The sequence below is a fragment of the Berghia stephanieae genome, chromosome 2, assembly GCF_034508935.2.
Source record: "Berghia stephanieae isolate SIO BIC M18660-M18661 chromosome 2, UCSD_Bste_1.3, whole genome shotgun sequence".
Lineage (NCBI taxonomy): Eukaryota > Metazoa > Mollusca > Gastropoda > Nudibranchia > Aeolidiidae > Berghia > Berghia stephanieae.
Window position 1 is genome coordinate 10,228,295 of NC_088361.1, and position 12,389 is coordinate 10,240,683.

Here is a 12,389-nt window from a genome sequence, read left to right on the forward strand (position 1 = left end):
CACCGTGGGTCTTTAAGTCTAGTTCGTCTTTAATCCTTTGTTAAGTGATGGATGGATTGGTGAAAGCGACCAAATCGATGCTTTATTGACATAATCTTCTCTCTTAAGATGTTTTAGACAAGATCGTTTTCTGCGATATAGATAGTGTGCGCTTGACTAAGAAGTTCACAACATTGCTATCCGGAAGTATAACGGACCAACACACAAAACTATGTCTAACCTTAATCGTTTATAGTCTGGTTAATACAGTTTTGTGAGAATAACTCATAAACGCGGATGAAAAAAAAACAATAACAAAGACCCGAGTGTCGTCAACTTCATTCTATCTATAGTTCTATATTTTCACCAAAATACAACTCGGAAATGAAATAAAGATTAAAAAGTGTGTTTGGAACGGTGCCATACAAAGCAAGAAAGAAAGATACAAGAAAAAAAAGCCATCCCAAAATATTAAGTCTTCCTCGACTAGGGATCGAACCTCAGACCTCCTGATTTACTAGCACACGTGCTATCGTTACACCACAAAGGTTACATGATAGGTGCGATCATTGCATTTTTTCCTTGTAATTTTCTCTCTTGCTTTGCCTGGCGCAGTTTCATACACACAGCTTTAGAATGTTATCTTCCACACAGTGCCTGCTCCCTAATTATAAATAATATAGTATGTGTTGACTGTTAGTGTTGAATACATTGCTACGCTATGCAACCAATTATATTTGATTTATTGGGTGGGGGTTCCTGGCCTCCCATAGTGGGCATGGTGGCACTTACTGTGTCTACTATCCCCTTATAACTGTTTTCCACTTTGCTTTTCTGTCTTCTATTTTGGAATGAGATTACTTGGTTTTGCCTCGGCCATAGTGCTTGGCTGGGAGGGAAACAGTCGATTGCATAGTGATTGTATTGGGAAATGAATTTTTTTCCCTGTAAATCATCCCTGTGTTATGTATTATTTGTTATTTTGAATGTATAATGAAAGCATTTGGGTGTATTCCTCTTAGTGGGATCTTGTGCTGGTGTCTGGGTGAAACATTTAGGTAATCTCAAACTGAGTACAATGATAGTGTACTCTTGGAATCTACATATGTTCCCTATTTAAACTAATTCGCCTTTGTCTTACTTTTTCCTTAAGTTCTTTTAATTTTACCGCTAGACTGTTTTTACTATCCAATTTCCTTCCTTTTCACTGGCGATGAGATGACCTAAATGTGTTGCAAGCGACGTAGAGCCCTTAAAATCAAAAACAAAACATATTTGATTTAGATCACCGCATGGAGCAAATGTTGAAGGCTAATATTAATTCATAAAGTATGAATCTCTCGCCATTATTGTTATGGTCGTTTACACACAAAAAAAAACAACTTTAAATTGAAGCCAAAATACAATGAACTCTAAAATACGACACACTTGGGCGGCTGTGTGTATGGTCTTGTGGTATGACACTCGCTTTCGGATCGGAAGGTCCTGGGTTCGAGCCTCGCTCGTCACAAAAGTTGAGTCCATGGAAAAGGCTCATATATATGTATGATGTGTCAGCAATTTGAATGTGTTCCTCTTAGTGGGAACATATGCTTGTGTCAGGATGAGACATTCAGGTGATCAGAAACTAAGTAGTTTCTGATAGTATGTTCTTGGAATCTACATCTGTTCCCTATTTGAACCAATTCCCATTTGTCTTCCTTTTTCTTGGGTACTTTAATTGTCATTCTAATTTTTTGTACTATTCCATTTTGTTCCTTTTTAATGGCCCTGCTATGTTCTAAACGTGTTGCAAGCACTGTGAAACCCTTAAACACAAAGCAAACAAAACAATTTGTCTTGTTTCATATGTATGAATCTCTCGCCATTGTTATGGTTGTATTCTCCACATAATATATGATTTTATTTCTTACACGTTATGATTATTTTCTATTCTCCATGATCGGAACAACGTATAATTTTTGAATTAAAAAAATATATATTCAAACGCAATATCTATTGCATTTTGTAATTCTGGCATATTTATTATTTGGTAAGACACTATATATATATATATATATATATATATATATATATATATATATATATATATATATATATATATATATATGTATACATACACATACATATATATATTTATATATATTTTAGGTGCTCTTATAATTCTTTTTGTTTAGTCTTCTTCTTGTTGAAATATACACCTTAAAATAGATACAAACTTATATCTGAAATATGATATTATTTATATTTTGATTTTGTATGAAGAGATTTCTCCTATTACAACTTAATTTAATCCTCTCCTTATCAACATTAGAAAAAATGTCACATTTGTTATGATACAATGAATTTGTTTTTTTTTTATTGATTAAGGTTTATTTTACACATTACAACATTTAAGGAGAGATATTATGCTATATTAATAAGAACTTAATGATGTTTTTGTAAAGTTTTGTTTTTGCCTCTAAACATTATGAATAGCATGTTCTTATTGCATTTAAGTTTAAGTTGGGTTTGAGTTGGGACGACATTTCAGGAAAAAACTTGAGCATGTTTGATGAAGAGAGAGAGAGAGAGAGAGAGAGAGAGAGAGAGAGAGAGAGAGAGAGAGAGAGAATAGATAGAGAGAGAGAGAGAGAGAGAGAGAGAGAGAGAGAGAGAGAGAGAGAGAGAGAGAGAGAGAGAGAGAGAGAGAGAGAGAGAGAGTTAAAACTGTGTTATATTCGATCCATTTTTGGGATAAACACGGGTTTTGGTGTGTATAAGGAAATCAATTAATTTCTGACCTAAAAATGTTTAATGCATTGCTCATGACCTGATGACTTTAATGTTCACAAACATGGAGTTCATTACAAATATTGTCAAAATGAAGGGTCTGGTTTTTGTTTTGTTTTTCGTTTTTTATTGCAATGGCATTTGTAAGGTATTTGGCAAAAATGATATGATATTTCAAATAACGTGGTGGGCGGGAGATCACGTGCTGTGTCTCTCCTCCCCCTCCCCTTTATTATTATTAGTTTCGAGTTGCTTTCTGGCTTTGTCTTGGAATGGGATTACTTGGTTTTGTCCTGATCCTTGCCGGAGTCCTTGGCTCAGAGGGAAACAGACATATCTGTTATGTACTGATAGTTATATTTTGGTTTTGAACATATGTTGTGAACATTTGAGTGTGCTCCTCTTTGTGGGATCCTGTGCTGGTGCCTGGATGACACTTTTAGATGATCTCGGACTAAGCAAATTGAAATGGACATCTAATTCTAGACTTTTTGACTATCCCATTCTCTTCCGTTCTACTAGCGCTAATAATGATATGACCTAAATATGTTGCAAGCGCCGTAAAACAAATACACATCTCAAATGAAATGCTGGGTGGGAATCCTGGCTTCCAATAGTGGGCACGGAGGCACTTACTGTCTTCTATCCCCCTGTATCTGTTTTCCAACTTGCTTTCTGTCTTTGTCTTGGAATGAGATTTTTTGATTTTGTCCTTGTCCTGGCCGGATACCCTTGCTGAGAGGGAAACAGTCAAATATACAGTTATTTTTGGGAGATGATATTTTTTTTCCTTGTAAATCTGTTATGCATTGTAGTATTTATTTGTTTACGTATTATATATGATTTGTAAACATTTGAATGTATTCCTCATTCCTGTGCTTGTGTACGGATGAGACTTTTAGGTGATCTCAAACTAAGTAGACTGATAGTATGCTCTTAGAATCTACATCTGTTTCCTATCTTAACCAATTCCCCTTTATCTTACCTTTTCTTGGGTGCTTTAATTTTAATTCTAGAACTTTTTACTATCACATTTCTCCCTTTTTACTGGCGCTGATATGACCTTAATGTGCTGCAAGCGCCATAAAAACCTTCAAAAAACAAAACATCAACTGAGATGCTTCTTTTACAGACTCACATTATGTATTTGTCATATAAATCTTCATTATGAAGAACGTGACATATTATGGTAATATCCTAGTTGGAATGCATTAAGGTTAAAATAAATAGGTAGATAGGGACAACGGGGCTTTGCTTCTTACTTGAAAGGTACCGAGTTCGATCACCCGCCGCTGCGCTGTGTGCTTTGAGCAAGTCACCTCGCCTTAGCCCAATTTGCGGCGCTGCATTGCGGCGGACGCCTAGGTTATTCCAGTCTTCCCTTGGAATAGACGCTAGAGACAAATTTCCGCTATGAGATGAATAAAGGGAATTTTTATTTTTGTTATGTATCTATGTTTGAAACGGAGATAAAAATGTGGCTCTGCTGGAAAATATGTTCATTAGGTTAATGATTAATAACAAGGAAGAAAACCCCTATAGAATGCAATATAATAGTATATATATATTAGTGGGAAACTAAAACAGGTCAAGAAAATTAGAGACTTGGGAGCAATAATGACAGACGATGGAAAATGTACAGAGGACATTAATAACAGGATAGTTCTTGCAAAGACAGCTTTCATGGATATGAGACCAATTCTCACAAACCGAGAAATGGCTATGCCGACCAAATTGAAAATTATCCCGTGCTATGTAGAGCCAATTTTATTACATATGGGTGTCAGAAATGGATCATCAACACAACACTGCAAAGGAAAAGTGAAGCGGTGGAGATGTGGTGTTCATGAAAAGAATGTTGAAAATATCATGGAAAGAAAGAAAATCAAACGAAAAGTTAATAGAGGAGGTATAATAAATAATAATAATAATAATAATAATAATAATAATAATAATAATAATAATATATACTTTATTCATCCAAAAAAATGGACATTCGTTTACAGACGTAGCATGCATGAAAATGTATAAACACATAGTTGAGAATCATTGGCGACAATGTAAACATATAATATATATATATATATATATATATATATATAATATATATATATATATATATATATATAGATAGATAGATAGATAGATAGGATACAAAAGAACTCTTTTACTCAGAATAAGAAGAAGACGAGCAAGGTTCTTTGACAAGGTTCTTCATGTATTGCAAGCGCCGTAAAATCTTTAACAACAAACATAACTTCCTTTCTGTCTATAGGCAATGGAATAACTGTCGGTCCTAGAATTAGTACTGCGTATGAAGGACACTGAAACCCTTTCGACACCCATTATGTAAAGAAAAAGTGACCTGTTACAACAACATGCCGCCCTGTGTTTAGTGAATCAAAAATAGAAAACAACAGCTGTAACTTGTACAAAAAATAATGCATTATACGTTTATGGCTACAATTTTAACTTTTCCTATCCACGTAGTATAATAGTCATAAACAATGAAAGTATATATGACTTTCCATCACCTTTTAAAGATTGGAATTTGGAGTTATGACACGGGCCTCTATGTTTCATCTTTACAATTATTACGAAGAAAGAATGAATAACTATGATGATATAATGAAATCCCTAGAATTAACTATGGTCATTTTGCATGATTTGGGATTGACCGTAAATGCTTATTAGTATAGGGAAATAATAACAGTAAACACACAGTCAGACAATAATAATATTGTTATTATAGACTCCCCTGCATTCAACTTCTATTAATTGCTAGGTTTACAGAGCTCTGACATTTACGGACAAAATGCCTTTATTTACATTGTGGCGAAAAATTGTAGGGGGATGAATCCCTGAGTGATTAACGCATTGCACTTCTACTCACAAGACCGGGGTTAGAGCCCCGCTTTTGGTATCTCGTTTATCTACATTGAACAAGATACATACTGCTCGCTTTACAGCTATGTGGTCTAGCGGTATGACACTCGCCCGCGAAACGAAAGGTCCAGGGTTCGAGTCCGGCTCTGAGCCAAGCATAGTTGAGTCCTTGAAAAAGGCTTTTTAACTCACATTCTCTAACCGTAACGTTAACGGCCAGATACTCATTTTACACCTGAGTACGGTGAGAGAGTGTGAGTTAAGAGCCTTTTCCAAGGACTCAACTATGCGCCGAGCGAGGCTCGAACCCAGGACCTTCCGACCAGAAAGCAAGTGTCATACCACTAGACCTCATAGCCGCAAGGAAACAATCTAAATGGCAACAAAGATCAAACTTTATGCCTCTCGCCAAATCTACATTATTAAAATCTCGGAACACGGGGCACTTACAGGAATGAAGGAGAAAACGTGGTACATTACATAGAAAACAGCTAATCATGCTTAACGTGTGCGGCTATGTGATCTTATAGTATGACACTTGCTTTAAGATCGGAAGGTCTGGGGTTCGAGCCAGCTCTGCGCATTGTTGAGCCCTTGTCGCCTCGCACTTAACCAAAGCGGGACCCAAAGCTGGACCTTCCGATCCGAAGGCGAGTATTATACCACAAGACCACATAGCCACATTTTGCTAAAATGTGAAACTGCGTTTTGTCGGTATAGGACAGTGTTATGTTTTTACCTTCATAATATATGATTATATATCTATACTTATTTCTATATTTACAGTCCGAGATGTTTGTCTACCTCACTATACACCTGGCTATCGCCAAGGAGGGGTTTTGGTCATGGCAAGGTGGGTTAATTAATGCTGTAATAAATACCTTTATCATAGTGTATATTATGCTACACTTGGGCAGGAATCCATAGCTGGGCATGCGTGACTATGACTTACGTAATCTATACTGTAATTGTGTGTCTGGAGAAGTAAATGAATAAAATGAGATAAATTAATAGATATTTGATGGAAGGGAACATAACCACGCCCCTCGGACAGTTGTCCGAATGTTAGTTATTGGTAGTTAGTGCTAAAGTAAACTGCACGATATTACCCTCGATGGAATACGTTTTAGTAAAACACTCACGATTCAAACTCTTGATCAATCGTGTCATCTCAAAAACATGGTGTACCCTTAAACATTTATAGAATGATTGAGTGAATCTAATGAGAACTAATCACACGATTATTTATCGAATACTACATTAAAGAGCAGAGCGATGTCACCGTCCTTCATTCTGTTGTCTGTAAACAACCAGCTATATTTGTCCGACCGGGCCTGAGGGTAGGTCACAAATCCCCGTTTTGATTGGTAAAAAATCTACTGGTAAATTTCTATGCAACGATGAAAAGAATACATAACCCGCCGTTTCAAAGCGGTTCTATGTCGGGATAACATAAGTGCTGGAAATTGAATTTATAGCCACACATATAAAGTAGTCCTTCAGAGACATTGGGCTCATGGAGCCAGAGTTTATATATATATATATATATATATATATATATATATATATATATATATATATATATAGCGTGAAACGGGCAAAAGCAATTGCTTGCTATCCTTTTGATAGAACGCTCGTCTATCGCAAAGTAGTTTCCGCCAAATCTAACAGACTCAGCTACCCACTCACTCCTGAGTGGACAGAAAAAATCTCGACTTCACCCGGGATCGATCTTGGTCCCTTTGAGTGTGAAGCGAGTGCTCTACCAACTGAGCTATCGGAACCCCCCCCCCCCCACCCCCCACCCCCCGCCAACTTTAGTTGTGATGGAGAATATGCATAATTTATTACATTGCAGTACAATCAACAGTTCGTATTTCGTATCAGTTTAACTCTTAATTAATTTTTTGTGTGGTCTGATTCAACCCGACTAAATACCTTTTGAGACGAAGGGTCACATAGCTGTAAAAGTGCATTCACCTATAAAATATAATCCTATAATATAAAAGGACAAAGTTTATCCATGTTAATAGTTTTGTACTTTAAACTAAATTGATTGTTTTTGCAAATGAGAGATAAGAAAACAGTAGGTAGAATTCCCCTTAGGGCAGGGGAACATACGCTGTCCAAGGCCAATGTTTACTACATATTTTTGTTTTGTTTTTGTTTTTTAAATTGAACTTTTAGATATCCACTAAACGTGCTCAAAGCGCTTTACAAGGGGTCCCTGGCCAACAGCAACATTTAACATTTAGGACGGGACATGACGCCTATTAGGCGATATTACAATTTTTTTCGTACAGAGACAACACTGTTAACGGTCAGGTACTCATTTTACAACTGAGTACTGTGAGAGCATGTGAGTAAAGAGCCTTCTCCAAGGACTTACCAAGGACTTAACTATGGGCCAAGCGAGGATCGAACCCAGGACTTTCCGATCCGAAAGCGAGTGTCATACCACAAGGCCACATAGCGCACATGGTTCCACAGCCTTGCTATCTCTTCTGTTTGGAGGGGGGTCCTTTGTCCTACTATATCTGTTTCCAATACTTGCTTTCTGTCTTTCTCTTGGTATGAGATTGCTTCGTTTTATCCCAGCATTGGCTGCGAGGGGAAATAGTCAACTGTTTGTTTATAGTTTTGGAAGAGGGAATTCTTCTTCTTGTAAGTCATCTCTCTGCTATATACCTTTGTATTTTCTGTTTTAATATCGTCAGTTGTAAACATTTGAGTGCCTTTGTCATATAGGGATCTTGTGCTTGTGTCTGGATTGGTCTTTTAGGTGATCTTGAACTAAGTACATTGATAACGTGCTCCTGGAATTTACATCCGTTCCCAATTTAAGCCATTCCCTTTGTCTTACTTTTTCTCGTGTGTTGTTGTTAATTGTCAGTCTACTGGCGCTGAAATGACCTAAAGATGTGGCAAACCCCGTTAAACCGTAACTAGTTAATAATCTATGTTAATAGTTTTGTACTTTAAACTAAATTGATTATTTTTGCAAATGAGAGATAAGGAAACAGTAGGTAGAATTCCCCTTAGGGCAGGGGAACATACGCTGTCCAAGGCCAATGTAGTAGAATTCCCCTTAGGGCATGGGAACATACGCTGTCCAAGGCCAATGTAGTAGAATTCCCCTTAGGGCAGGGAACAAACGCTGTCCAAGGCCAATGTAGTAGAATTCCCCTTAGGGCAGGGGAACATACGCTGTCCAAGGCAATGTAGTAGAATTCCCCTTAGGGCAGGGGAACATACGCTGTCCAAGGCAATGTAGTAGAATTCCCCTTAGGGCAGGGGAACATACGCTGTCCAAGGCAATGTAGTAGAATTCCCCTTAGGGCAAGGGAACATACGCTGTCCAAGGCAATGTAGTAGAATTCCCCTTAGGGCAGGGGAACATACGCTGTCCAAGGCAATGTAGTAGAATTCCCCTTAGGGCAGGGGAACATACGCTGTCCAAGGCAATGTAGTAGAATTCCCCTTAGGGCAGGGGAACATACGCTGTCCAAGGCCAATGTTTACTACATATTTTTGTTTTGTTTTGTTTTTTAAATTGAACTTTTAGATATCCACTAAACGTGCTCAAAGCGCTTTACAAGGGGTCCCTGGCCAACAGCAACATTTAACATTTAGGAAGGGACATGGCGCCCATTAGGCGATATTACAATTTTTTTTCGTACAGAGACAACACTGTTAACGGTCAGGTACTCATTTTACACCTGAGTACGGTGAGAGAATATGAGTAAAGAGCCTTCTCCAAGGACTTAACTATGCGCCGAGCGAGGATCGAACCCAGGACTTTCCGATCCGAAAGCGAGTGTCATACCACAAGGCCACATGGCCGCACATGGTTCCATCCACAGTCTTGCTATCTTTTCTGTTTGGAGGGGGGTCCTTTGTCCTACTATATCTGTTTCCAATACTTGCTTTCTGTCTTTCCCTTGGTAATATATTACTTCGTTTTATCCCATCCTTGGCTGCGAGGGGAAATAGTCAACTGTTTGGTTATAGTTTTGGAAGAGGGAATTCTTTTTCTTGTAAATCATCTCTCTGCTATATACCTTTGTATTTTCTGTTTTAATATCGTGAGTTGTAAACATTTGAGTGCCTTTGTCATATAGGGATGCGCTTTTATGCTCGCCGGGGAAATATTTTACACGGGCGTCCGCCATTGTTCCGAGAGTTTAGAGCCAGTGTTACTAAGTTACCATGCGTCATTAGGAAGGAAGTGACGTTACGACTGTTGAAGAGTATTTTAAGTCTACTGGCGCTGAAATGACCTAAAGATGTGGCAAACGCCGTTAAACCGTAACTAGCTAACATCCTTTACTTAGAAAAACACGTCCTACTCAACAATTTGACCAAAAAACTCAATTATCGATTAATTTAAATGACCCTCATCTTGGCAAAAAAATCTCAAACCTGTTTCTTCGGATAAATTTTTGTCTGCAGTTCGAGTTTTGAACCACTGTGTCCATACACTCATTTTACTAATAGCAAATGGAACTCATTGATCATTTAAGGTTTCTTCATTCATAACTTTTCATTAAAAAATGTTTTGGCCATATAGTTAATTTGCCACATCCTTGTGAACACATAAAAAGTATAATTTGTGATCCTGCAAAACAAAAGGAATAATATTAATGATGACGTCATTGCTATATTTACTGCCTTGTAAAGGAAAATGTGATATTTTAACGTGAAAACATTAGAGAGAGAATATCCGTATTAATGGGGAGGGTTATGAATAATGGCGATCCTTTCGGGCTCAGATCATTTCCCGTTAAAACAATGCACACATTAAACCAGTGAAATATAGCGACTTTTATATTTTTTTTAAATTCATCTAAGTAGTATAGTTAATCAGTAAGAAATGTTATTGTTTCAGTTCCTAAGGGTCACTTTGCTATGGCTTCTATCTCCCTATATCTGTTCTCCAACTTGCTTTCTCTCTTGCCTTTGAATGAGATTGCTTGGTTTTGTCTGGGCCTCGCCGGAGTCTTTAGCTGGAAACAGTCAAAGGTTATAACCCTAGTTTTGGAAGATCATATTTTTTTGCTCCTTGTTGATCATCTGTCTGTTATGTATTGTTTTATTATTTTTTTTAATATAACATAATGGGTTTTGCGCATTTGAGTACTTTCCTCCATAGTGGGAAGCCGTGCTTATGTTTTGACGAGACTTTTAGGTGATCTCAAACTAAATACACTGATAGTGTGCTCTTGGAATCAATTTTTGTACGCTATTTTAACCATTTCCCCGTGTCTTGTGCTACATGTTTAATGTTGCTGTTGGCTAGGTAGGGACCCCTTGTAAAGAGCGCACTATATGAATGCTCAAGTTGCTCTTCTTAATATTACTCTTTATGTATTTTATATATATATTATATATATATATATATATATATATATATATATATATATATGACCAAGGAATGTTAATAGTCTTTTTTAATAACTTTTTTTCTAACGAGAGGAACCTCATCTTCTTCTTCTTCTTCTTCTTCTTCTTCTTCTTCTTCTTCTTCTTCTTCTTCTTCTTCTTCTTCTTCTTCTTCTTCTTCTTCTTCTTCTTCTTCTTCTTCTTCTTCTTTTTCTTCTTCTTCTTCTTCTTCTTCTTCTTCTTCTTCTTCTTCTTCTTCATCATCATCATCATCATCATCATCATCATCATCATCAACAACATCTTCATGATCATTATCACAATTATCCTGATCATCATCATCATCATGAAAGACAAGAATCGAATATGTTTGGTCTAAAAATTTAATTTGTCTTTAAACAAATATGCCTCTTTTTATCTCGAAGATCTTTTAAGACTTCATTGTCAACGAGGACGATAATCAAGGTTGACAGAGACAGCCCGTATTATGGAATAAACTGATTGCTTCTTTCATTATATTCTACAGCCTTAGGTCAAGCTGACCCGCTTTTACAAAACTGAATGCCCGCATGATGCCAGTGAATGTAAAATTTCAGATAAAGAAATGGTGGTGGGCAGAATACCCTTTAGAGCGAAGAGAAAGTCGGCAATGGAGATCCAGTGATTTCTATCTCTGGCCTTGCTATTTCTTTTTACCTTTTACCAAGATATCGTCTAAATCGGGGAGAAAGTTAGGCTGGGGGTGGGGGTAGCTGGGGGTTTGGGGGGGGGGGGGGTTCAAGATTTGTCCTTAACATTGCTACTTCGTTTTACCACCGAAATCGTTTAAATCGGGGATAAAAATCAGCCCAGGAAGGAAGGGGGAGGGTGTTCTATCTTTATCCAGAAAAGTGAATGGAGCTATCCTTAACCTAGCCATTTCTGCTCACCCAGGTATCGTTTAAATCGGGGATAAAGTTGGCTAGAGGAAGGCTGGGAAAGGGGAAGCAGTGGTCTTTATTTCTGTCCTTCACCTTGCTATTTCTTCTTATCGCGATATCGTTTAAATCGTGGGGAAAGTAGGTCTTGGGGAAAGGGGGGGGGGGGGGTGAATTCTATCTGTCCTTAACCTTGCTATTTCTTCATGGATTTCCGACCTTGACGCGGTGAGGGCAAAGGTGTAAATCCCGGTTGACCGTCACAAGACCATCCCAGGTATCGATTCCAGGCGAGCCTCATGAGCTGCTCGCCCGATATGTGACTATTGGAGATCCAACACGGTGCCCGAATGACCACGGCCATATCGGGCTCCACACTACTATGTTATTAATCTAGGTGGCATAACTATAATTTAGTGGCAGGATGTATAGGCAGATATTTTACGGGACGTA